The sequence below is a fragment of the Tamandua tetradactyla genome, chromosome 4, assembly GCF_023851605.1.
Source record: "Tamandua tetradactyla isolate mTamTet1 chromosome 4, mTamTet1.pri, whole genome shotgun sequence".
Lineage (NCBI taxonomy): Eukaryota > Metazoa > Chordata > Mammalia > Pilosa > Myrmecophagidae > Tamandua > Tamandua tetradactyla.
Window position 1 is genome coordinate 124,663,902 of NC_135330.1, and position 27,217 is coordinate 124,691,118.

At 38.2% G+C, this 27,217-nt stretch overlaps 1 pseudogene; it reads left to right on the forward strand.

The window, feature by feature from the left end:
- The first annotated feature begins 21,434 nt into the window (after positions 1-21,434).
- LOC143679331 (G2/mitotic-specific cyclin-B1 pseudogene) lies at positions 21,435-22,877 on the forward strand (annotated as a pseudogene).
- Positions 22,878-27,217: the final 4,340 nt, after the last annotated feature.

The window sequence follows — 27,217 nt, forward strand, 5'->3', positions numbered from 1 at the left end:
CTCATAGAGTAGGTGAAATTCTAAAATATAGACAGTGTTTTCCTTACCCCTGTATTCTGAATTACCTTAATCCTGACCTGGTCAGCTTCATTCTTATCTCTAATTGAAGCCTGATCTCATTTTCAATTTCATTAATGGTTGTTGTATGTACAAATGCTGGCCTTCAGACCTGCAGAACCCCTACTGAGTCTGAGGTGTCAAACAGGTACTGAGAGTTCCAAAGAAATACCAGATTATATATATATATATATATACAGCTAACACAGCCTCTCAAAATCTAGAAATAACAATTGCCACTCCAATTTAAATGTGACTGCTATAAGAGCATATTTACAATCTAGGCCCCAATTTTCTTATAAGTATTTTCTAAATGAGACCTTACAATATTTTTTTTTGGTTTTGGTTTATTTTGCGTTACGTAATATTCCACAAGTTCATTCACATCATGGCATGCCTCACAACTTTGTTCCTTTCTGTATCAGCACAATATTCAATCATATGTATACACCACCATTTGTCATTGTACTTCTCAGCCAGTGTATCCTTCAGCCACCTTCATCAATTGAGCATCATGTAGAATGTCTAGAGTCAACAGTCCATCAATATTAACATTTTTAGAAAATTTTCATCACTCCCAGGAGAAAAATAACTGATTAACCCACCCTTACCAAATAGAAAACCCAAATTTCCCCTTAACGCTTTTCCTTCCACACTCTCATTATTTACCCCTGGTATTGCTGTGGTACTGTTGATGTCATCTTGTTAAACATAGCACATAGCATGCAATAGCAGTTTTCCCCCTGTACCCAGATATTATGCACTCTTTGTACAAGGTTCATACTTGTAATGTAGTTAATGCAAGAACTTATTTATATTTGTAATGTTAATTGGTGGGACACATGGATCTATACGACCCCTTTCAATCATGTTCACCTTCAATATGGCAATATTACTTATAGTCCCATTAATGAACTGCCTTTACTTTTAACCAAACCCTTACATTTAAATTCAACCACATTAGCTAACTGTTCACCATCTCTAGCTTCTGTGTATCTCTAGGACTCCTATATTCTGTATTATAAGCCCTTGAGTTTACATTTACCTTGATCATAAAAGTGAAATCATACCACATCTATCCTTTTATGTCTGCCTTATTTCACTCAGCATTATGTCCTCAAGATTGATCCATTTTGTCATGTGCTTCAGGATATCAATATGTCTTACTGCTGCATAATATTCCATCATTTGTATATACCATATTTTTTAATTCATTCATCTGTTGATGGGTTGCTTCCATCTTTTGACAAATGTAAATAATGCTGCTTTTAACATTGTTGTGCAAATATCTCTTTGTATCACAGTTTTCAGCTCTTCAGAATATATACTGAGTATGGTATTGCCAAGTCACAGGGCAACTCAATATTTTAATTTTCTGAGAAACCACCAAACTGTCTTCCATACTGGCATCAGCAGTACATAAGTGTCCCAGTTGATCCACATCCTCTGCAACATTAGTAGTTTCCAGTTTGCTTATTATCAGCCATTCTTATAGGTGTATGGTGGTATCTCCTTGTAGTCTTGATCTGCATTTCCCTTATAGTTAATGAAAATGAGCATCCGTCCCTATGCTTTTTAGCCATCTGTATTTGCTCTTGGGAAAAATGCCTATTCATATATTTAGCTCATTTCATGACTGGGTTGTTTGTTCTTTTGTTGTTGAATTTTATGATTTATTTACATATATAGGCTAGCACACATGATTTCCAAATATTTTCTCCCACTGAGTTGGTTGCCTCTTCACCTTTTTGACAAAGTCTTTTGAGCTACAAAAGCATTTGATTTTGAGAAGTTCCTATTTATCTATTTTTTTCTTTCATTGCTTGTGCTTTGGGTGTAAAGTTTAGGAAGCTACTGCATAATATTAGGTCTTGAAGATATTTCCCTATATTTTCTTGTAGGAGTTTTATGGCACTAGTTCTTATGTTAAGTCTTTGATTCACTTTTTTGGGTAGGATGTAAGTTAAGGGTCCTCTCTTATTCTTTTGGCTATTGATATCTAGTTCTCCCATGCCCATTTATTGAAAAGACTGTTTTGTCCCAGTTCAGTGGATTTCAGGGCCTTGTCAGAGATCTGTTGACCACAGATTTGGTTGTCTATTTCTGTACTCTTGTTTTGATTCTATTGGTCAATACTTCTATCTTTGTGCCAGTACCATGCTGTTTTAACCACTGTGGCTTTATAACAAGATTTATTTAATGTCAGAAAGTGGTAGCCCTCCCACTTCACTCTTCTCTTTTTAGGATATTTTTAGATTTTGAGGTTACTTCTCCTTCCATATGAATTCAGTATCTAGATTTTCCAAGTCTTCAGAATAGGTTGTTGGAATTTTGATTGGTACTACATTGAATCTATAGATCAATTGGGGTAGAATTGTCAGCTTAACTATATTTAACCTTCCTATCCATGAGCAGGGAATGTTTTTTCCACCTATTTAGATCCTCTTTGCTTTCTTTTAGCAATGTTAGTAATGTTCTGTGTACAGGTCTTTTACATCCCTAAATATTTTACATTCCTAGATATTCAATTCTTTTAGTTGCTATTTTGAATGGATTTTCCTTAAATGACATCTTCATTATGTCATTGTTCATACATGGAGACATTAGTGATTTTTGCACATTAATTTTATAGCCCATCATCTTGCTGAATTTGTTTATTAACTCAAGTAACTTTGTCATAGATTTCTTAGGATTTTCCAAGTATAGTATCACATCATCTGCCAATAATGAAAAATGTATTTCTTCCTTTCCAATTTGGATGCCTTTTATTTATTTTTCTTGCCTGATTACTCTAGTTAGAACTCCTAGTACAATGTTGAATAATAGTAGTGATAGAGCACATCCTTGTCTCATTCCTGATCTTAGGGGAAAGGCTTTTAGTCTCTCACCATTGTGTACAATGTATATGCTTTTTATCATATTGAGGAAGTTACCTTTGATTCCTAACTTTTGGAGTGTTTTGATCAGAAAAGGATGTTGAATTTTGTCGAATGCTTTTTCAACATCAATAGAGATGATCATATGATTTTTCTCTTTCGGTTTATTAATGTGCTGTTTACATTAATTGGTTTTCTTGTGTTGAACCATCCTTGCATTCCTGGTATAAACCCCACGTGGCTGTGGTGTATAATTCTTTTAATGTGTCATTGAATTCAATTTGCTAGATTTTGTTGAGAATCTTTGCATCTATATTCATTAGGAAGATTGGCCTGTAGTTTTCCTTTCTTAAAGCATTTTTTATCAGTTTTGGCATTAGAGTAGTGTTAGTTTCATAAAACGAGTTAAGAATTATTTCTTTTTTCTCAGTTTTTTTGGAAAAGTTTGTTCTGTTTGGAATGTCTGATAAAATTCTCCTATGAAGATATCTGGCCCTGGGTTTTTCTTTGTAGGAAGATTTTTGATGGCCAATTGAATCTCTTTATGTGTGATTGGTTTTTGAAGATCTTGCATTTCTTCTTGAGTCAGTGTAGGTTGTTTGTGTGTTTCTAGGATTTGTCCATTTCATCTAAGTTGTCTAGTTTATTAGCAAATAATTGTTCATAGTATCCTCTCATGATTTTTTTTGTATCTTCAGGGTCCATGGTAACTGCTCTCCTCCCATTTCTGATTTTGTTTATTTGCATCCTCTCTCTTTTTTTCTTTGTCAGCTTCACTAGGGCCCAATGATTTTACTGTTTCTTTGCTTTTATTGATTCTTTCTATTGTTCTTTTATTCTCCAATTCATTTAATTCTGCTTTAATCTTTGTTCTTTTTCTTCTTCTGTTTGCTTTGGGATTAGTTTGTGGTTTTTTCTCTAGTTACTCCAGGTAAGCAGCTAAATCCTCAGGTTTTGCTCTTTTTTTTTAATATAAGCATTTAAGGCAATAAGTTTCCCTCTCAACACTGCCTTTGCCACATCTTATAAGTTCTGACATGTTGTATGCTCATTTTCACCCTCCAGTAATTACTGATTTCTCTAACAATTTCTTCTTGACCCACTGGTTGCTTAATACTGCTTATTTAATCTCCATATACTTGTAAAATTCTGGTTCTTTAGTGGTTATTGATTTCCAGCTTCATTCCATTGTAATCAGAAAAACGGTTTTGAATAATTTCATTCCTTTTAAATTTATAAAGACCTTTTTGTGCCCTAGCATATGATCTATCCTGGAGAATGTCCTATGAGCAGTAGAGAAGAATATATATCTTGGTGTCTGGGGGTATATAGGTCTATTAAGTCTAATTCATTTATCAAATTGTTTAAGTTCTCTATTTCCCTGTTGATCCTCTGTCTGGTTGTTCTATCTATAGGGGAGAGTGGTGTACTGAAGTCTCTTACTTACTCTTATTGTTGAAACATCTATTGCTTCCTTTAGCTTTGCCAATGTATGTCCCATGTACTTTGGAGCCCCTTGATTGGAAGCATAAACATTTATAATTGCTATTTCTTCTTGGTGAATCATAGTTTTCTTCTTTGTCTCTTATGATGTCTCTACATTTAAAGTCTATTTTGACTGATATTAGTATAGCTACTCCTGCTTTCTTTTGGTTACATCTTCTTCCATCCTTTCATTATCAATCTATTTGTGTCTTTGGGTCTAAGATGAATCTCTCATAATCAGTATATAGTGGGTTATATTTCATAATCTGTTCTCCCAATCTGTAATTTTTAATTGGTGAGTTAAGTCTGTTAACCTTCAAAGTTATTACTGTAAAGGCATTTTTTGAATCTACCATTCATCATTTTAATTTTGTTTGTCAGATCTATATATTCTTTTCCCTCTTTCTCATTTTATCCTTTAAGTTATCCTTACTGGTACTCTTTAATTCAGTGCCCTCCTCCAGGCCTCCCTCTCCTGTCTTTTTTTCTCAGCCAACAGAACTCCCTTTATTGTAGAGCCAGTCTTTTGTTGGCAAATTCTCTCTGCATTTGTTTGTCTGTGAAATTTTTAATCTTTTCCTCACTTTTGAAGGACAGTTTTGCTGGGCACAGAATTCTTGGTTGGAAGTTTTTCTCTTTCAGGATCTTAAATATATAATTCCGTTGCCTTCTCACCTCCATGGTGCCTGTTGAATAGTCTCAACTTAGTCTTATGTATTTTACCTTGTATATAGTAGATCATTTTTCCCTTGCCACTTTCAGGATTTTCTGTTTCTCTTCAACATTTGATAGACTGATTAGTATGTCTTAAAGTAGGTCTATATGGATTTATTTTATGTGGGATTCACTGGGCTTCTTTGATTTTCCTATTTGTATCCTTTATGAGAATTGGGACATTTCCCCCCTTATAGCCTCAACTAATCTTCCTAGCTTTTTGCTCTTCTATTCTCCTTCTGGGACACCAACGACTTTTATATTTGTGTGTTTTGTTTTGTCTATCATTTCCCTGAGATTCAATTTAAATTTTTCCAACTTATTTGCCATTTACTCTTCTGTGTGCTTGAAATCAATTGTCCTGCTCTCTAGTTTACATATTCTTTCTTTTGCCTCTTCAACTCTGCTGTTGTGTGTCTCCTAGTATATTTCTGACTGGCTCTACAGCAACTATAGCTCTGTGATATCTGCCATTTTTCTATTTATTCATTCATATTCTTCTTCCTGCTCTTCTAATGACTGCTTGATCTCCTGTATGTTATCAGCAAACCAATTGATTTTATTAAGTAGAATTATATGAGAACCTCTGATTAGTTGTTCCAAAATCTGTGTCTCCTCTGGTGTTTTAATTTGGTCATCAGACTGGGCTGTATTTGTCTACATCTTCATATGCTTCATGTTTTCTGTTGCCTTCAAGGCATGTAATCATCTTGATAAGATTACTTTGGAAGTTGATTTCCTTCAGTAATCTAAAGCTTTGTATTTACAAGATGGGTGCAGGTCAGGACACAGGGCATGGAGTGGGACATAGTGGTGCAGTAACAGGTTGTGGTGCAGAGACAGGTGCAGGTTGGGGTGCAACACTGGTGCCTAGGAGTGTGGGGAGCAGTGCATGTGGTTGTAGGGCAGCAGTGCAGAGAATGTGGGGGTGGGTTGCAACTCAGACAGGTCTTGGAGTGCCGGGGGAGAGTGTGGCATGGAGATCATAGAAGCAAGGCACAGTGGGAGGAGGATCAAAGATCTATGCTGGTGGGCAGGGTTGTGTGTGTGGAAAGGTTGTGGGTGTGTGTATGGAAGGTGGGTGCCATGGATATCAGGGTGTAGGGCTTGGGGTACAAATGTTTTGGTGAGGCATGGTGGGGTGTGGGTGCCTGTGTGCTCTGCATGCTGGGTCAGGGGACCTGGGGTCAGGCAAGTGGGGCATGGGTGTGAGGGATGTGTTGCAGATGTGCATGTGGGCAGATGGGTGTCCAGGGGGGCCAGAATGTAGATACTCCTGGGGGTGGTTCGCAGGTTGTGGGGGATGGCATTTCAGGTGGGCTGTGATGCAGATCTGCACTCATGCAGGGACAGGGCGCATATTATGGGAGGAGGTGGGGTGTGGGTCAGTGCATGTGTGTGCATGTCATGGGATAGGTGGGATCCTGGCACAGTGGACATGTGTGGGTTGAGGTCTGTGCTACGTAGAAGTACACATGAGCACATGGGAGGGCATGTGTTGTGTGGGTGGGGTGAGGGTGTGCACATGTGTGGGGAAGGAGGGAGCTTGGAGACAAGAGTGCATGTATGTGCAGGGCAGGGGACAGGGTTCAGGGGTCAAAGGGGTGGGGTGCTAATACATGGGTAAGGGGGTCAAGAAGCAGGTATGAATGTACACAAGTCTGGTGTAGGTGGGTGGATCTCTGATGAGCATATGAGCTGTGCTGGGGACTGAGGGGCAGGGTTATGGGCCTCTGTGTCCTGGGGTGAGGATGTAGCATGGATGCATGGGTGAGCGCTTATGTAGGGCTGTGTGGGGTGGGCCATCTGCATGAATGTGTGGGACCAGAGGGACAAAGGGATAGGGTGCAAGGATTGAGTGGGCAGGGGAGGTGGGACAATGGTGTGCATGTGCATGGGTCTGAGGGGTGAGTTATTGGTGTGCATTGTGCAGATCTCTGGGGGGGGGGGTTCTTGCATTGGCTTGGAGTAGATGTGGCACAGAGTTGAGTTGTGGATGAGCACCTGCTGGAGTCTGGGGGGTGACATGGGGGACGAGGGGCAGGTGTATGTCTGGGTGTCCTGGAGGTTGGGGTGAGAGTGTGTGCTTGTGTACATGAGGTGGATGGGGCCAGTGTGGGTATGCACATATGCACAGGGTTGGGTGTGGGGTGGGATGATTGGAGTGCCAAGGGGCAGGGCTTGGGTGTATGGGGTACAGGGTTTTAGTCATGGGTCTCTGAAGCTGGCAGGGGGCAGGGCTCAGGTGAGTTGGGTGTGGTAGCTGTCGCAGTCATTTGTAGTGGGGATAGTGCACGTGGATGTGTTGCATTCAAAGAACGTTGCTTGGCTTACTTCCTAGCACCCACTTCCCTGCCCATGCACTCATGAGGCTTCTGGGCCTCTGTTTGGAAAGGAACAAGTTAGGCTCTTTGCACTAGCTGAATGGTCTTCAGTTCTCTGCATCTCAATTTCTCAGCTTTGTCAACTAGGGCCTCCTTATGCTGTGTAGAAGACCCCCTCAGGTTACCTACACCCTGAAATCACTCACCCAGCCATTTTTTGTCACTTCTCTAACTATTCCTTGGAGCAGGGGTGAACTTAGCCTATCCTATTCCACTATCTTCCCAAAACACTTCTTCATCTCTTATACCAGCTTTCAACTTAAAGTCTGTTTTGTTTGATATTAGTATAACTACATTAGTTCTTTTTGGTTATTAATTGAATGGAATATTTTTCTGCCCTTTCACTTTCAACCTATTTGCTTCTTTGGGTCTAAGGTAAGTCTCTTGTAAACAGCATATGGTTGGATCATACTTTTTAATCCATTTTCCACATTGTGTCTTTTGATTAGAGAGTTTAATCTGTTACCATTCAGTGTTATTATTATCACAGCAGTGGTGATAGGTTCAGATATCAACTTGGTCAGGTAATGATGCCCCGTTATTCTGTTGCTGTGGACTTAAATCACCAGCATGTGAAATTCATCTATGGCTGATTACATCTACAGTTGGCTAAGGGGAGTACCTTCCATCAAGAATGATATTTAATTTAATCAGCTGGAGGCTTAAAAGAGTGAGGACAGAAGAGAGCTCAGCAACTCAGCATGCCTCATCTTAGCACTCACAGCTCAGACCCAAATGTTTGGAGATGAAGAAAGAATCACACTAGGGAAAGCAATTGGAACCTAGAAGCCAGGAGAGCAGGCCAGCTGATGTCCATTTTGTGCCTTCTCATGTGACAGAGAAACATAGATGAAAGCTAGCTGACTTTCCTCTGAAGAACTATAAATTTTTAACTAAATAAATCCCCTTATTAACAGCCAATCCATCTCTGGTGTGTTGCATTCTGGCAGCTTTAACAAACTAAAACAGGCAGTGTTTACTTCAGTCATTTAGTCCTTTGGTTTTAGTGCTATATCTTTTTTTTTTTTTATCTCTATTCCTTATTGGAACCTCCTTTTCTGAATAGTTGATCTCTTGTGATGAATCTGACTGATCCCTTCCTCATTTCTGTTTCTGTATATTTTTAATATACTTTATTTGTGGTTATCCTGGGGTTTACATTGTTCAACCTAAACCTGCAACCTACTAGTTTGAAAGGATACCAACTTAGCTTTGACAGCTGACACATTCTCTGTTCCCATATCCCCCTGCTTCCCCTCTTTATGTTGCTTTTGTTGTACTTTACCACTTTATATTTTAATGTCCATTATCAGGAAATAGGTCTTTTTCTTGTTCAATTGTATTCTGTCTCTTCTAGGAATTAAAGAGTAAAGTTGTATATTGAGGATATATCACTATTAGATTTTGCATTTACCCTTTTAGCTACCCTTGCTGATGATCTTCATTTCATCACACTACTCCAGGCCATTCTCTCTCGTCATTTCCTTTCATTCTGCAGAACTCCCTTTAGTAATTCTTGTAGGGCAGGTCTCTTGTTAAAGAACTCTCAGTTTCTGTTTATCTGTGAATATTTTAAACTCTCCCTCATTTTTGAAGAACAATTTACCAGATGAAGAATTCTTGTTGGTCGTTTTTCTCCTCTAATATCTTAAATATAACATACCCTAGCCTTTTGGCTTCCATGATTTCTGATAAGAAATCATTTAGTCTTATTGAGAATCTCTTGGTAGGGGGTGAATCACTTTTCTCTTGCTGTTTTCAGAATTCTCTTTATCTTTAATATTTGACATTCTAATTACTGTGTGTCTCAGAGTAGATGTATGAGAATATATTCTGTTTTCAAATGGGATTTGTCCTTTTTGTTCACTGAGTCTCTGGGAGAATTTTTCACAGAGTATCGTAAGTTGTCATGTTGATATCACTACCAAATTCCTTGAAAAGTTTTACTTTCAGGGAAATGGGCAGTGACCGGGGGGTGGCACAAAACAGGGCTCTTTTGGTTTTTATTGTTTAAGTTGTTTTCTCATTGTTGTTGATATGGGAAGAAGAATAGTATGTTTTTATTTATGGGAATTATCTTGTAAAGAGGTGTGCCAGTTTAAAAGGATTTATGTACCCTAGAAAAGCCATGCTTTAATTCTGATCCATCTCATGGAAGTAACTTGTCTTTTAATCCCTATTTATAGTACTATAGGGTGGAAACTTGTTAGATTATCTCCACAGAGATGTGACACACCCAATTGCCAACTGTGGGTATTAACTTTTTAATTAGATGGAGGTGTGACTCCATCCATTCCAGGTGGGTCTTGATTAGTTTGTGGAATCCTTTAAAAGAGAAAGCATTTTGACGAGAGCCAGGAGAAAGTCTTGGGAGAGCCAGGAGACCCAAGAGAGCCCACACAGCCAGAGACCTCTGGAGATGAAGAAGGAAAATGCCCTTGGGAGAGCTTCATGAAACAAGAAGCCTGGAAGAGAAAGCTAGCAGATGTCACCATGTTGCCAGGTGCCCTTCCAGTTGAGAGAGAACCCTGAACTTTGTCTGCCTTTCTTGAGTGAAGGTAACCTCTCGTTTGTGTCTTTACTTGAACATTTCTATAGGCTTGCTTTAATTGGGACATTTTCATGGTCATAGAACTGCAAACTTGCAACTTAATAAATTCCCCCTTCTAAATGCTTTTCCATTTCTGGTGTATCGCATTCTGGCAGCTAGCAAACTAGAACAGGAGGAAATAAGTGTTGATGTAGTAGAGAAGAGGATTGAAGGATCTATATTCTTAATTATGTAAGAAGAGTATTCTAGTTTGCTAGCTGATGGAATGCAATATACCAGAAATGGAATAGCTTTTCAAAAGGGGACTTTAATAAGTTACTAGTTTACAATTCTAAGGCCGAGAAAATGTCCCAATTAAAACAAGTCTATAGAAATGTCCAATTTAAGGCACCCGAGGAAAGATACCTTGGTTCAAGAAGGCCAATGGTGTTCAACGTTTCTCTCTCAGCTGGAAGGGCACATGGTGAACATGGTGGCATCTGCTGTCTTTCTCGTGGCTCTACCAAAAAGGGGGTCTCTCCAAAATGTTTCTTCTTTTAAAGGATTCCAGTAAGCAACTCCCCCTTCAGTGGGTGGAGACACACCTCCATGGAAATCATCTAATCAAAAGTTACCACCCGCAATTGGGTGGGTCACGTCTTCATGGAAACCATCAAAATGCTCCCACCCAGCAATATTGAATGAGGATCAAAGGGCATGGCTTTTCTGGGGTCCATTACAGATTCAGACCAGCATAAAGAGACAGGATTTAATACAATTCATTCATTTATAGAAATTAGAAGGAAAACAGAGTACAGATGGTGGTAAAGTTGATGTTGGTTTAGGGGAAAAGTGTGAGGAAGTTCTCTTCAGACTCCTTTATTTTCTCAGTGAAATAAGAAGCAGATGGATTAGCTGAGTATAAAAAGGGTGGTGTGGTGGAAGACATAGGAGGAGAGAGGAATAAGTGTGAATTAGTACCCTAGGGCAGTGCAAAACTACATTGAGAAGAGGATTATATTATTTTTGACTGGAAGGACTAATGGTTTACTTGGTATTAGTGGCTATGAATTTAAAGTGAGAAGAGTAAATATGATTGTGTGTTTTTTCTTCAGCCGCTTTCAGTTGCATGGGTACAAGCTCAAAATCAGCCCTGATTTGAATTTAACCCAGGTTGGTTTTAATGGTAGCAAAGCAAGAAAGGCTAAACACTGTTGAAGGTAAGCTCTAGAAAAAGTGAGCTGAAAAATAAGGCTTAAATTCTGATAGAAGGATGAATCAGATTGAGATTTAAAAGGTTAAAATTATTATAATGAAACAATTGTGGCAGGACAACAGAACTGAGCAGCTTAACAGTGTGCAGGGCAGAGTTACTGGAGGGCTGTTAATTTAACTACCTGCAAATCTCTTAAAGAATTAGGGAAGAATTACCCATGTGAGTACAGAAATCAGAAAAAAATTAAGTCAGGAGTAGTGTTGGAGAGAGTAAGCCAAGAACTAATGTACTTGAAAAATGAAGGGGACAAATCTTGGGTGTGTTACAAGAATGGGTTATTGGCATTATAGTCCAATGACATGAGATTCAAAGCTTGGGATCTTTAGGGAGGAGAGAGCCTATCACTGCTACTTTCAGTAGCACAAATTGTAGAGAGAAAATTTTCACCAATTGAGTTATGAGCACAGGAGTAGAATCCTAAAAGGACAAAGGTTTCAAATAGAGAAAGAAGGTGGAGGAACATTTAGAGCTGTCTTTGAAAATGTAAGGCATAAGGAGGATAAACAATAAACACTGCATTCCAAAGGATATGGTAGAAAGATTTAAGGAGGTTAGGAATGATGACAGATGAAGACAGAATAGGACAATGGGGTATATGTATGTCTGCTTGTTGTGACCAATCACAAATGCAAAAAGGGACCTAATGTGTCTTAAGGCAGATGATGGTGGGGAGGCTCTTCAAGGAGGAAGAACATAATATCCAAGGAGCTGCATTTCACACCTGCCAATAAACAATTGGAGCTGGGAAATAGTGATCTTACTTCAAGCATTCAGAGCTCCCTTTTGACTCTTCCCAGAGGAAGGATGACCTTTCAGTGAGGTTAAAAGTGAGGACATGCTTATATTCAAGGAAATATCCCGGGCCCTTGAGGAGATCTAAGAGATCATCAGTGACAAACATGATAAGGTAAAACACTTGAATGTCTAAGGAAAGATTGATGCAGTCTTGTTTCTGTAAGACTGCAGAAAAAATTATACGCAATTTAATTGCATATTAAAACCCATGCCAATTTGAATCTATTGTGTACCCAAGAAAAACCATGTCCTTTAACCCTCATTCAATATTGCTGGGTGGTATCTTTTTTATCATTTCCATAGAGATGTGACCCATTCAATGGTGGGTGGTAACTTTTGATTAGATGTTTCCATGGAGATGTGTCAGTGCCCATTCAAGGTGGCATTGCTTACTGGAGCTCTTTAAGAGGAAATCATTTTGGAAAAAGCTTTGGAGTCACCAGTACAAAGAGAACAAAAAGAACAGACAGAGCCCTGAGAAGCCATTGAAGATTCCTGGAGAGAAAGCTAGCAGACGTCACCATGTGCCTTTACAGCTGAGAGAGAAACCCTGATTTCTCAGCCTTCTTGAACCAGGGTGTCTTTCCCTGGATGCCTTAGATTAGACATTTTTATAGACTTATTTTAATTTAAACATTGTCATAGCCTTAGAACTGTAACTTGCAACTTAATAAATTCCCCTTTTTAAAAGCCATTCCGTTTCTGGTATGTTGCATTCCATAGCTTACAAACTAGAACAAAAACCAAAGTTGATATAATAGTAATCAAGGTGTTTAAAATTTGGAAGAGTTTGTTCTAAAATTGACATATATTTTCAAGGAATATACAGAATTATAAAAAATATTTTGCAGTTGATATAAATAATGGTAGTGAGAAGATTAGTGTCATTATTAGTGTCTGGTGAATAAAAAAATCGACATGAAAAAGGAAAACTCAGTGAGGGATATCTTCATGAAGTAGAATAACTTTTCTGGTTTTATGAACTAGTGTTAAGTTTTATTATAAAAATCTGTATGTTAAGGGTAAAAATTTCAACAATTACAAATCCATGTATTAAGAAGAATAGTTGTTGCTCTAACCCCAGTAATTGCACCTTTATTTTGAGGGTCCCCAGTGTTGTCAACCACATTAACAACTTCCTGGGCCCTTTCAAAAACATCCAATGAGTGTACAAACACACACACACACAAACACACATACTTTCACATAAATCAGAGTAATGAGACCTCTTACATATATTCTGAAACTTCCTTTTTAAAAACTTAATATATATTAAATATCTCTCAATGCTTCCTACTAGTAATTTCATAGGTGCACTGTTGGCTTTATTTAACTTCTATACATTTGAACTACATGCACTTTTATAAACCCATCAATTTGAGGTGAGGAAATCAACTTCACTGTTGGTGTTTTTAAATGGCTAACCAGGTACCTGCATACCATTTTTGTTACAATTATTGCCTTTCTTAAATTTAAATGCTGTTTTTATCCCTTATTAATTGCATATATGCATAGGTCACAGTACCAGGAGCAAGTTCTTTTGATTACCATAGTTTTGTAATATTTTTGAAATATTTGGTAAGACCTTTCCATCTTCATTACTCTTCTGGGGTATTATGGTGATTCTACAAGTTTATTCCTCTCAATGATTGTTTGCCACATTTCATCAAGAAAGATTATTTCAAGAGTATTTTCAATTTATAGAGCTTATTATTATAATAGCCTTGCAGAAGTGATACACAAAGAATGGTATAGACAATAAAAAATGAATATGATATGAGTTTATATCTTCCAAATAAACAGATGCCACATAGAATAGTGAATTGGAAAAAAAAAAAAAAAAAAAACTAGGAAAGAGAGTTTTATAAGAGGTTCTGTTGAGAATCTTTAAAGAAGTTTTTTGTTTGTTTGTTTAATCCAGTGTCTTTTTCAATATGCTAGAACTTATCAAAGGTGCTGTTATTTGATTTAAAATGTTTGGTCAGTAGGAAAGATAGTTTTTCTGAGTTTCCTGCCCTTAAACAAAAGGCTGGTAATAGAGGGCCGTGCGATGGTGGCTCAGCAGGCAAGTTCTCGCCTGCCATGCTGGAGACCCTGGTTCACTTCCCAGTGCCTGCCTATGAAAAATAGCTAACTGAATAAAAAGACTTGCAGGATGGTATAAGAAATTAATTAGTTAGGAAGAAAAGAAAGAGACTCTACAATAGTTCATAAAAATGTTATTGACAGCTACAGTTTCAATAAAATGACTTTTTTTTCTAGTTCCTGTTCATTTAAACTCAGCTCACTTTATTCTGTTCTACTTTACATGCAAGGCGAGTGTCTAAGATGACTTTGCAATAGTTTCTCAAGTTTCCTTGAAACACATCTGCAATTTCCTTACTACTTTTACAAAAAATGGAAGTCAAACTAGAAGATTATACAGTGTGTGATAAATTGTTATATTTTTCAGTACTGAAGCATGTGGGCTGTTTTCTCTTTATATATTTACCTGTTTGGACTTTGAACCTTTGCACTTCACCCAATGACTAATTTTGAAGGAAGGCTGTCTCTTAAGCTTTATTGAAGACTCAGCTATGTTTTTTTTTACTGCATGCTACTATTTGCAGTATCCACTGCCCCTGGGCATAATTGCCCTTTAACTCAAGTGAGATCTGAAAATGTATTTAGAAGGCCTGAAAATGAGATTGATTTAGTAATAAGAATCCCTAAGAAAGGACCTGAAGAAAACACTGAAAACAAATACCCTTCTATCATCACCTCAGCATCCACTGTACTTAGCTTCATGATAGAAAACGAAGGATATTTTATGACAAGAGGTGAAATTTCTGACTGCATTTTGCTAAACTTTTGTACCCTTGAAAGGGAATTGGGTATATGGGACATGTGTGTAATTACTCAATTCTCAGTGTTATTTGTGTATGTGTGTAATCTTGAGTAGCTCTTAGAAAGAGATTAAAAAAAAAATTAAGCATTTTAAATTTTTTATTAGAGAAGTTATGGGTTTGCAAAACAATCATGCATGAAATACAGGATTCTCATAAGTACCTCAACACCTTGCATTCATGTGGAACATTTGTTACAATTGATGACAGCATATTTTTATAATTGTGTTTGTTTTTTAAAACCGTAGTTACCTATGTTACAACTGATGAAAGATTATTAATATTATACTATTATTCATAATCCATAATTTCTATTAGGTATATTTTGAGATTATGTTTTAAAACTTTGTAGGGATGTCCTCAAGACTATGAGATGCACACCTATGAAGCAAGTAAACTCATGTAACCAATATTTCTAATAACCAGCTACATGTTGGGTAAATGCATTTAGGTTTAGAAATATCAAATTATTAGGCCATTTGCTGTATTCCTAATGTGAAAGGCTCGGGGGAACCTATAAATACTCTAAACTCACGCTTGCCATGGAAAAATTTTACTTGTCGCTGAATTATTACTTGGCCTCTGAAAATCATTATCATCATTTGGATCCCTTGGAGAGATAATTTACCTCATATGGACAAGCACTTTCTTCCCAAGAGGGAGTGAATTTTACTAGCCTGGGCCTCTTAGGAGCAGAACTACTTTTAATTGTTTCTTTAGTGCTGATAGTTTCTTTCAAATGGTGAGAGGACTAATCATCTTATGCAAATACCAACCCAATGAAATAATATGATGTTTGTATTCAAAGCAATTAGGTTGCCACTTCAGATTTTGTTCTGTTCTTCTACTCATAAATTGCAACAAGAAGCCCTGAAACATGATTTTTTTGACCTCTAATTGGCAAAGTACATTTAGAACAGGTTTGCAGATTTTGAAGATTATATGTACACACATACACACACCAGAAAAATCATATGGTTTAATATTTTAATTTCTGCAAACAGATTCATACTATTTAACAAATGCAACTTCTTTTTTGTGAACACAAGGGATGACAAAAATAATCAACCTTCGTTATTTCTTGACTCTATATCCCACCTTCTTTGGCTTTTCTGGGATCAGCAGCTAAATAGCCCTGTGCAAGGCTGCTGGTTTATTGATTACACACATATCATTAAAGGCTCCCAATGCACTGACACAGAGACGCACACATATACACACGTATATGCTCGTAGGTTCCGAGGTTCTGTTTTCCCTTTATTTTTAGGCTTCCCCATAAGTTAGTTCTCATTTCTACATGAAATATACTCTCTAAATCACTCTGGGCCTCCACACTGGGCAGCTGTATGCATCCAAAATGAAGACAGCAGGGTTGTGGCCACATCCCCTAAGAACAATGTTCTTATTTCAGGATCAGACGCCAAGCAACAGGAGTCCTGAAGCAGCATCTGACTCGAGCTTGTCAAGCTTTCCAAGCTGGTGTTTTCCTTGCTATCTCACTTTCCGGGGGACTGTCTGATTGTCCTCTTGAAGCTTTCACCATTGATTCCCATTTGCTTACTGTGATGCTCTTCCTGGGAGAAATAGGGGCTTGTGCAGATTGCTCTAATGAGGGTAATGTGGAAGGCTCCTACAAAGAAGATATGGAGCAGGGGGGGAAGCGTCAGGGATACCCAGATGGCTTGTTTAATCTGTCTTTTCTACTAATCGACTTGCTGCACCTCCCGTTCTCTCTAGGGATTGGCGGTGATAAGTTGGTGTTTGGGTTTGTCAGGTTTTGTATTCATGTCGCCCTGAAATAGGGAGAACACACTCTTTCCTTTCATTATCTGAATGTCAAGACAGAAGGAAGAAAAAGCTCCTTTGTTGGTGTGGGAGCTTCGCAGTCAGGAAAGAGACACTCTCCACAGGAAAGCTGTTTGCAACATCCTGTTTTGGGTAGTCCAGTCCACATTCCATAAATTCTGTTTCAAGCACAATCGTTTTATTACTTTTTTCCTCTGGATTTTGTGAAAATGAACAGAAAACAGAGAGAGAGAGAGAGAGATTGAGAGGGAAATGCTGAGAGGGAGGGGACAGTTTCTCAAATGAAAAGGAAGATTCTTTTCTCACAAGTTACAGTGCAAGTGAAAATATACTGCAGCAATTGAGATGCAGATTCAAGTCCTGTTTTATTTATTCTAAAGCATTACAGATGCACTCAAAAGACAAGCCATCAGTCAGCAATGACAGGGAACATGAAAATGTATAAGAATAAATTGGGCTTTAATTTTTCTTGACTAAGTATAGACATTTATCATAACTAATGCACTTATAATAGCATAGCACTCTTTTTTCCCTTCTATTTGGTAATCTCATCTATTTCATTCTGTGTCTTAAACCTAATTAGAAAGCAGCGGTCCTGGCAGTTATAACGTGGCAATATTTCTTTTGGTCAGTATATGCGAAATCCACCGCAAATAAAGTTATGCCAAATTTAAGCAAAAAAAACAAAAAAACAGTGCAATGTTTTTGCTAAATAGTGTGTGAAACCCTCCTACTCGTGATACCTAATTAGTGGTGTCATGCTTGCAGAAGCAGCATCTGGGCACACTCAGCCCTCTAATGGGCAGCTCCTCCAGGACTAATGCATTTTAATTGATGGTGTTTAGCGTGGCTTTTGGTTTCTCTCTCATATGAGCAGCTATGCCCTTCTGCTCTACTGTCCCCAAACGAGCTGGGTCTTTGCTGAGAAACTCACAGTACAGATGGCCAACAAAAGGTGAAGATTGCCAGGCCTCTAGTTATCAGTCTCTTTCCCACCAAGATAAAATCTGAATCACTAATCAGCTTCCTTCTGCCCCGACACCCAGCCCTCCTCTTCCGCACAAGCTGTTTACATTTGGATTTACTGCTCATCTCCCTTTGTCAAGTGGCTTATCAAGTCCCATTTTATTTGAAACACAACTTCCTAATTAAAATCAGGGTGGTGTCCGTCTTCCTGGGCTTTGCAACCCACGGTCCATTTCAAATACAAATCGCTCTTTCTTTGGGAAGAGAGCTAAAGCCTGGTTAAATGTCATTTTGGATATCATCTGAAATGGGAAGAAAAAAGTACTTGAACACAATGGAACTAAAATGACTGGTCACGTGTGCTTCACATGAACCCTGATAGTGTCTCCTCTGGAGAATTGTTATCGATGTTGTTCAGTTAACGCCTCACAAATAGCACATTTGGACTTCAGAGCTTTCTGAGCAGTGTGTACTTAGTTTTTCTTTGAAAAGAAGTCAGGTATGTAGGAAAAAAATAAATGAACTGATGTACAACTTTCACTGCATTGAACTTAACAATGCTTCTATCTTTTGGCTTTGTTGCTAAAGAAACTATTTTAAAAATCATTTGCAACAGCTCAAGGCGTAGGTTGCAGTCATAAAGAGAGAATCTAAAACAGCGTAAAACTCCCCAATCTAAAATATTAAAATGTGTGAGACCGGGGGCCTGAGGATAGGATGGGCCAGCCCCAGATTTAGAAGAGGACTACGTCCTACGGATCAATTATGGGAGTCTGTGTCTTTAGTTTTAAGAACAGCCAGCAGAGGGCCTGCCTGTGTGGCCACCCTAAGGGAAGTGTCACAAATTTCTAATGAGATGTTAATTGTAAGTGATAGTAAGTGTGGTCTTTTTGCATTTGGGGAAAAAAGAGACATAAAATTGCACTCCTTTCCAGCATGCACCTAGTACTGGTTTCTAGGCAACCACAAAAACAGAATGGGAGGGAAAAAAAATAGGGTCTTGTGCTGGTTTGAAAAGCCATGTTTTAATCCTAATCCCATTTTGTAAAGGCAGTCACTTCTTCTAATCCCTATTCAGCGCTGTGTGTTTGAATCTGTGATTGGATCATCTTCTTGGAGATGTGATTTAATCAAGAGCAGTTGTTAATTTGGATTAGCTGGAGGCATGTCTCCATCCATTTGGGTGAGTCTTGATAAGTTTCTGGAGTCCGATAAAAGAGGAGACATTTTGGAGAATGAGAGATTCAGAGAGAACAGAGCAGAATGACATAGCCATGAGAAACAGAGTCAACCAGCCAGTGACCTTTGGAGATGAAGAAGGAAAATGCCTCCCGGGGAGCTTCATGAAACAGGAAGCCAGGAGAGAAAGCTAGCAGCTTGCTCACCATGTGCCCTTCCAGCTGAGAGAGAAACACTGACTGTGTTCGCCATGTGCCGTCTCACTTGAGAGAGAAACCCTGAACTTCATCAACCTTTTTGAACCAAGGTATATTTCCCTGGATGCCTTTGATGGGACATTTCTATAGACTTGTTTTAATTGGGACATTTCCTCAGCCTTGGAACTGTAAACTAGCAACTGATTAAATTCCCCTTTCTAAAAACCATTCTGTTTCTGGTATATTGCATTCTGAAAGCTAGCAAACTAGAACAGGTCCTTAAGAAGTTTTTTTTTTTTATTTTCTGAATAAAATACATGTTTTTGCTTGTCAGTCAGGTCCCTTAGCACTACATACTCTGTAATGGGATAATTCTAAATCCAGTCTTTAAATTAAAGAAGACACACTCTAGTTAATTGCTATGTACTATTGTTTACCTTATTCTCTAAGAAAGACACCCTCTTCAAAAGCAAATTAATAAGATTAAGATGGTAAATTCTGCATACATTAGGAAGTAGACATTCTTACAAATATATGTGGGCCTGCCCTTCATGGGTATCAAGAGCCACAACCAAACCAACAAAAACAATGTTGCAAGTTTCAGCATAGAAATAAAACTAAAGCAAGTGAATAGCTACTTCATTTAAATACTTTGTAATGGTTGAAGGGTATCATGTAAGTCTAGCCATGTAGTCTAGTGGATGAACATGCCAATACTTATATGACGATTGTTTGCAATTTATTTTTATGTTAACTGATTTAATATCCTTGCAGCAATATCTAGAGACAGGAATTATTACAGGCAGTAAAATTAAGGGTCAAGAATTTATTGTCTTGTCCAAGTTCCTGTTGCTACTGAGGACCAAATTTAAGGCTTCCCTTGGAGTCTTCTGACTCCTGAATGAAGTGTTAGTTTCATTAACCACAGAATGAATAAAAGTGCTCTATTCCCTATTAGACGAGGAAATCCCCCATCCTGACATGAAAAGTCATTCAAAGGCACCAGAAGGGGCTTCACAAGTCATTCTGGAAGCTGAAAGCAAAGATGTCCAGCACATTGGTCAGTGTACTAGAATCTGTTAGTGCCAAAACCTGGCTCTTGTCACAAAGACAATTGTCTTCCAACCAGTGCTAAGATACCAATAAACAATGAAAATTAATGTCTTTCAAAGAATAAAAATCTTAAATCTAAATGTTAAAAACCCACCAAACACTAATTCTAGTCTTCATTTTATCTTCTTAGGCACATTTCCAAAACTTCTATTTTTTATAATATAAGAATATTGCAGACATTATATTATATATTATACAGTATTATATTCAAATACTGTAGAAATATATAAAGTCAAAAGCAAAAAAATTGTCATTGTCTCAATTAATCTCTGGCATTAACAGTCACTGAATGAGATTTTTTGAATAAATGAATGAATAAACTATTCTATTAGAAGTTTTTAAACTACATGAGAAGGGGAAATCCAAGCCAGACACAGTTCAGCAGTTTAGATCAACACTAGGAACACAGAGCATTCCCTGTCAGAACTCCTGCACGGGGCAGAGAAGCAGAGCTAGATATTAGGAACATGCATTGCACAATGGACAAGAAGGGAATATCACCAAGTTCAGCCAGTGGAAGACAGAGGAAGTGAGTCAAGATGCCAAAATTCAGCCTGAATTTCAGGATCTTTCCCAAAGGCAAATAAAATAGTGTAAAAAGCAAGCTTGGACTATGTGAAACACTTTGCGCATCAAATTCTGAATGCAATTGTTGTAGTCCAACAATCTTGAAATATAGTATTCTTTCCTCGGATATTCTTTTTTAATTAAGAAATATTTTGAACCAAGCATGAGATGTCTCAAATTTCTTATGTATATAATAGAGAAAAATGCATGTATTTACACTGTAGAAAGGGTGATAACTTATGAAGATTCCTGAAATAATGACTTTCCCATATTCCTCAAACATACCCTTGATTTAGTCAAAACGCTGAATCATTATGTTTGCTATTTTTGCTTTTTGAAATGTCTTCTACTTTCTCACACCATAAATACTTTGCTTTTCTTTAATCCTACTTATTATATATGACATTTTCCTGATGCTCTCCAATTGGCTGTGACCCAGTTTTAAATTCCATAACAGTAATGTTGTTTCATAGAAAATTCAGCAAATGTATATTTTGATTGTTACTATTGCATTATTATTTGCCCAAATCTATTTTGGACAAATAAAAGCCCTTTAGCAAACAATTTACTTGTTGTCAAAATATGTTTGGGGTGTGCTGCGGAGGAACGGCTGTTGCTCTGTGGTGGCTCTTGGTCCCCAGGTGGTCCGGGGCTCCCAGGTTCTGCTTCTCCCTCTGAACTGCTCCCTGGTGAAGAGGAAGCCATGGCACTCTGAGTCACCAGGAACACGAAAATTAATACTGAGAATAAGACGAAGATCAGTATGGCGGGCGCAAAGCGAGTACCTTTGGCCTCTGCTGCAGCTTCCAAGACAGGGCTGAGGCCAAGAACAGCTCTTGGAGACATTGGTAACAAAGTCAGTGAACAGCCACAGGCCAAAATGGCCTTGAAAAAGGAAGCAAAAACTTCAGCTATTGGGAAAGTTGTGGCTAAAAAACTACCCAGACCTCTGGAAAAAGCAGCTTTGCCTGTGCCGGAGCCAGAGCCAGAACACGAACCAGAACCAGAGCCCATTAAAGAAGAAAAATTTTTGCCTGAGCCTATTTTGGTGGGTACTCCCTCTCCAAGCCCAATGGAAACATCTGGATGTGCCCCTGCAGAAGAATATCTGTGTCAGGCTTTCTCTGATGCAATTCTTGCAGTAAGTGATGTGGATGCAGAAGATGGAGCAGATCCAAACCTTTGTAGTGAATATGTGAAAGACATCTATTCTTATCTGAGACAACTTGAGGAAGAGCAAACAGTCAGACCAAAATACCTGTTGGGTCGGGAAGTCACTGGAAACATGACAGCCATCCTAATTGACTGGCTAGTACAGGTTCAAATGAAATTCAGATTGCTGCAGGAGACCATGTATATGACTGCTGCCATCATTGATCGGTTCATGCAGAATAATTGTGTGCCCAAGAAGATGTTACAGCTTGTTGGTGTCACTGCCATGTTTATTGCAAGCAAGTATGAAGAAATGTATCCTCCAGAAATTGGCAACTTTGCCTTTGTGACTGACCATACTTACACTAAGCACCAGATCAGACAGATGGAAATGAAGATTCTAAGAGCATTAAACTTTGGTCTGGGTCACCCTCTGCCCCTGCACTTCCTTCGGAGAGCATCTAAGATTGGAGAGGTTGATGTTGAGCAACATACTTTGGCCAAATACCTGATGGAACTGACTATGTTGGACTATGATATGGAGCACTTTCCTCCTTCTCAGATTGCAGCAGGAGCTTTTTGTTTAGCACTGAAATTTCTTGATAGTGGTGAATGGACACCAACTCTACAGCATTACCTGTCATACACTGAAGAAGCCCTTCTTCCTGTTATGCAGCATCTGGCTAAGAATATACTCATGGTGAATCGTGGGCTTATGAAGCACATGACTATCAAGAACAAGTATGCCACATCTAAACATGCTAAGATCAGCACTGTAGCACAGCTGAATTCTTCACTAGTTCAAGATCTAGCCAAGGCTGTGACAAAAGTGTAACTTATTAATTTGAGTTGGTATACTTTAATATTTGGAAATAAAATTGGCACTATGTGCTGTCTGTACAAAAAAAATATGTTTGGATTTCACAAACTTATATGAAAGTTAAGCTTGACTAATATTTTCAGAAGATAGCACCTATAATTACCGAAGGAAGCACATTGTAGAGGAACCATTAATTACATTAACAATGAAACAGTTGTTATTGTAAAAAAAGATGTCACATTACTGAGACTCATTTGAAAAGTCAAGGTTTGGCTCAAAAGTTCTTATACCAACATGTTGCCCAGGACAATTCAATGAAAGCATAAGTACTTTTGTTTGAAAAATATTCAATCAGTTTTGTTTTGATTTTTTTTTTATCATAACTATGCTAAGTAGAGCAATAAAATAAAAATATAAATAATTTAATCACTTTGCCTATTTTAACCAATTAGGACCATGTGTGTCATCTAAGGCATTATTTTAAAAGTAGCCAATACAAATGACAAAAAATTTGCAATATAGGAAACGAATAATAGATTGAAATATAGGCAAGTACACACCAGAAGAGAAGAGGTATTTGATAACACAAAAGGAAAAGAAGATGATTGATTATACCAACATGCTTTATAAGAAGGGTAGGAAATCACTTTGTAGTAGTATTTGGAAGACCATGTTGTCATTACATGTTGTAGTAGTATTTAGAAGACATATGCAATCACCAGGGAATTCACTAGAAAGTAGTGTTCCATGTTTTCTTTTTTTTAACCTTTCTTAACTACGTCCTTCAAAATTTGTCAGTAGTGATTCAAATCATTGTTGCTAGTTTGTTACCAAGGTTATTATCAAAAATAGGAACTCACCATTATTAGTCATCCAATAATCGATTATTTTCTATTCCCACTTTGCCAAGAATAATATAAAAATATAAATAAGTTACAGGCAGTTTTTCAAAGTTTGTATGGAAAATTTTAAGCTTACAAATAAGTCAGAAAAAATAAAATAATCACCAATAAACCTATCTTCTTTAACTTGTTTATTTTGTGTTACATTTGCTATATATTTGCCCTCATACCCAGCTGTTCCCCAAATTTCTTCTATAGCTGATTTATTTGCATGGGTTCCCTAGAAGGCAGAACCTGAGAAAGAGGTTTATGTGGCACTACATTTTGAAACAGTTTAATGCCAGGAGAAGTAGTAAGGATGAGAGACATAAAGCAGGGAAGGAGGGCAAGTCCCAGGAGGATGTTTTCTCAAGTTGACTGCTACTAAAGGCAGCTGACTGCTCAACCATACAGGAAGCATAATCTAAGAAGCCATAGAATCATCTCTCAGAGAGTCTTTCAAGGGAAAAAGGGGAGAAATACTTATGCCCCATTCCCATCTCTCAGTGGATAAAGGACTGTCTGAAAGGGTGTTAACCCTCCCACACTTGTGGGTTATACATTTAATGAGATCCAAATGGAATCTCAAATGGAGTCCATCAGCATCAACAAGGAGTCCATGTAGCAGATGACAAGTGGCATGTAATGGAAGCATGAAGCAAATGGCTATGGGGTTGCACTCACATGAAGGCAATGTAAACCTGTGCAAAGCTGGCCATACTGATGGAACTGAAACAAGAGTCAGGTGAAAGTAATGGGACCTGAGGGTCTGCAAGAGATAAGTTATACAACTCTAACTCTCACACACTGACTTTTGGATCACTTGGATCCCCTTTTGTGGTTCCATAGATCTGACTCCATAACAAAATATAAGACCTTCATATTCTTGAGAACAAGTTGCCATACCTTCTTTCCAGAAAGAAAAGTTACAAATCCAATTAGTTACAGTTTTCTTCAACAGAGATAAATCTGAATCTTGGAAAGACTTAAGATCAGTTTACACTCCCCATAGTTGTAGCTGATTGCAAAATCCTAATGCCATGCACCATTGCATTTTTCTACTTACTGTTTATATTTTTCTCACCTATGCCACCAATTCACCCAATTTTGGATACACACCAGATGCAGTAAGTCAACTTCTTGTACCTGAGACATCTGAGATCTTATTTACCTTGCCCTTTTTCTGTAAAGGTCCCAGCAACTGCTCATTTACTGCAATTACTGAGCATGGAAATACCAAGTTTCACCTCAATGAATTTTCAGTTAAATATGTATTTTTCTCCATAAATCCTCCCAAAAAAGTGAATCTACCATCTATTGGTGTCAGAGGAAATTATCTTCACTGTGGTAGTTAGATTCAGGTGTCAACTTGGCTAGGTGAAGGTGCCTAGTTCTATTGCTGTGGACATGAGCCAATGGCATGTGAACCTTATCTGTTGCTATTTTCATCTGCCGTTGGCTAGGAGGCATGCCTGCTGCAATGAATGATGTTTGATTTAATTGGATCATGCTTAAATGAGAGAGATGAACATATCACAGCCAGGCAGCTCGGCATACCTCATCTCAGCACTCGCAGTTCAGCCCAAGCCTTTGGTGATGCAGAAAGGAATCACTCCAGGGAAAGTTGTTGGAACCCAGAGGCCTGGAGAGAAGGCCAGCAGAGATCACCCTATGCCTTCCCACGCAAGAAAGAACCTCAGTTTAAAGATAGATGCCTTTCCTCTGAAGAACTATATGTTAACTAAATAAATCCCCTTTTATTGAAAGCCAATCCATCTCTGATGTGTTGCATGCCAGCAGCTAGCAAACTAGAACCTTCACCAATTAATTACTCCTGCCCACCCACCCCCCACACACTACCTCCCAGTTTTCTACTGTTATGAGAAGTCCACAGTGACCAAGTGGTAAAATAAACTTCAATTTCAGGATAACCTATAGCATGCACCCTGTTCTGGCCACTTGAGGAACTATGGTTGCAAAAATGAAGAGCACGAAACCTGTCAATAAGTCATGGGGAGAGCCAGTGAGGAAGTATGATCCTACTTCCACCCCTTCATTCTTGAAACCTAGTATTCTAGCTACTGAGAGTAGAGAGCTACATATTACCTGTTGGCTTGGTGCACATACTCCATTTTATAAGGTGACACTCTAAACTTACAGAAAATTGCTCCCAAGCTGACATTTTATCTGAGCATTTCCAGGCAACTATCTATTCTACTGGACTGGCTGCTTGAGTGATAGAATACGTCTTAAAAGTACTAGATCCCATATTTATGAAATATTTTTTGTATAACCTCTGCCATAAAATGGGTCCTTTTATGCCATGCCAATAGATGAGACCTAAGACGTCAGCTTGTGGTGTCAACAGAAGAAGGTATACTCATAAATAGAGCATTCATTAATTCCATTAAGCACAAGATACTACCCTGTGCAGGGTGGAAGGTGAAAATGTAATCAATTTGCTACCAAGTGGCTGGATAGTATTTTTAAGAAATGGTACCATGTTGAACCTTCAGCATCTGTCTCTGTTGCTGGAAAATTGAACTTTTAGGAGGGCATTAGTTATATCTGCCAGGGAGGAAGGAAACCAGGAAACCATGCTATTGGGTCCATGGATGTACAGTGTGGCCAATAACTTGAAAAACAACGATCACGTGTTTTTGATCACTCTCCTAGGTCTATCTGCATAGCTCTTCTCCTAACCTCTCTGTTTCTGTATAATATAATCATTTTCTTTTCAGGTCCTTTAACATTTATCAAGCCCTTTGCTAATCTATAACTCAGATTACTTCTCCTTCCATATGAAGTATATAACCCAGCCAATGAAATCATGTTGAACGGGGCTGAAAGCAGCAGCAGTTCATTTTGGTCCAGCACTACCATCAGCTTCAAGTTCTTTCTTCTTCCATTAGTAGACCATGGGCAATATCCAGTGAGGCCACAGAGATGTCAGTTGAAAAAGAGGTTCAGTGTTATAGAGGCAGATGACATGGTAGTTTAAGCCACTTTTCATGGGCTTAATCTTGAATATGCAATTTTCATCATGTGATAGAATGCTATTGGCTTCACCTGACATCATAATATGGTTGTTTATAATACTCGGCTCAAGATGGCTAGCTTCAGTCTCATAGTTAATCAGGGCAAGACACTCAGTCTCTGGTATAATCCAGTAGCATGAAGCTGTTTTTCAAACTGAAAGTAGTTCTCTGCCACAAAAGGCAAAGCCTTGCACCAGAATTCTAGTGTTATCCACTGAGACCATTCTTTTGGGACTTCCAGAAAGTCCACAGAACAGCTTCTCCACCATGGATACCTTTAGCACCATCAGGTCTGGGGGCCATATATCAATGATACAGGGATGGTCTTTCTCTCAATTTACTGACAAACTCTCACTTGCTGTGGGCTCCCTTTAAATTAGCACCTTTTCACGTCACTTAATAAATGTGCTGGGGCCATATTTCCAAGTGCAATATATGCTTCTTTTAAAATCCAAATGACCCTGCCTCTTTTTTGGTAGTAGAAGGTGAAAAATAG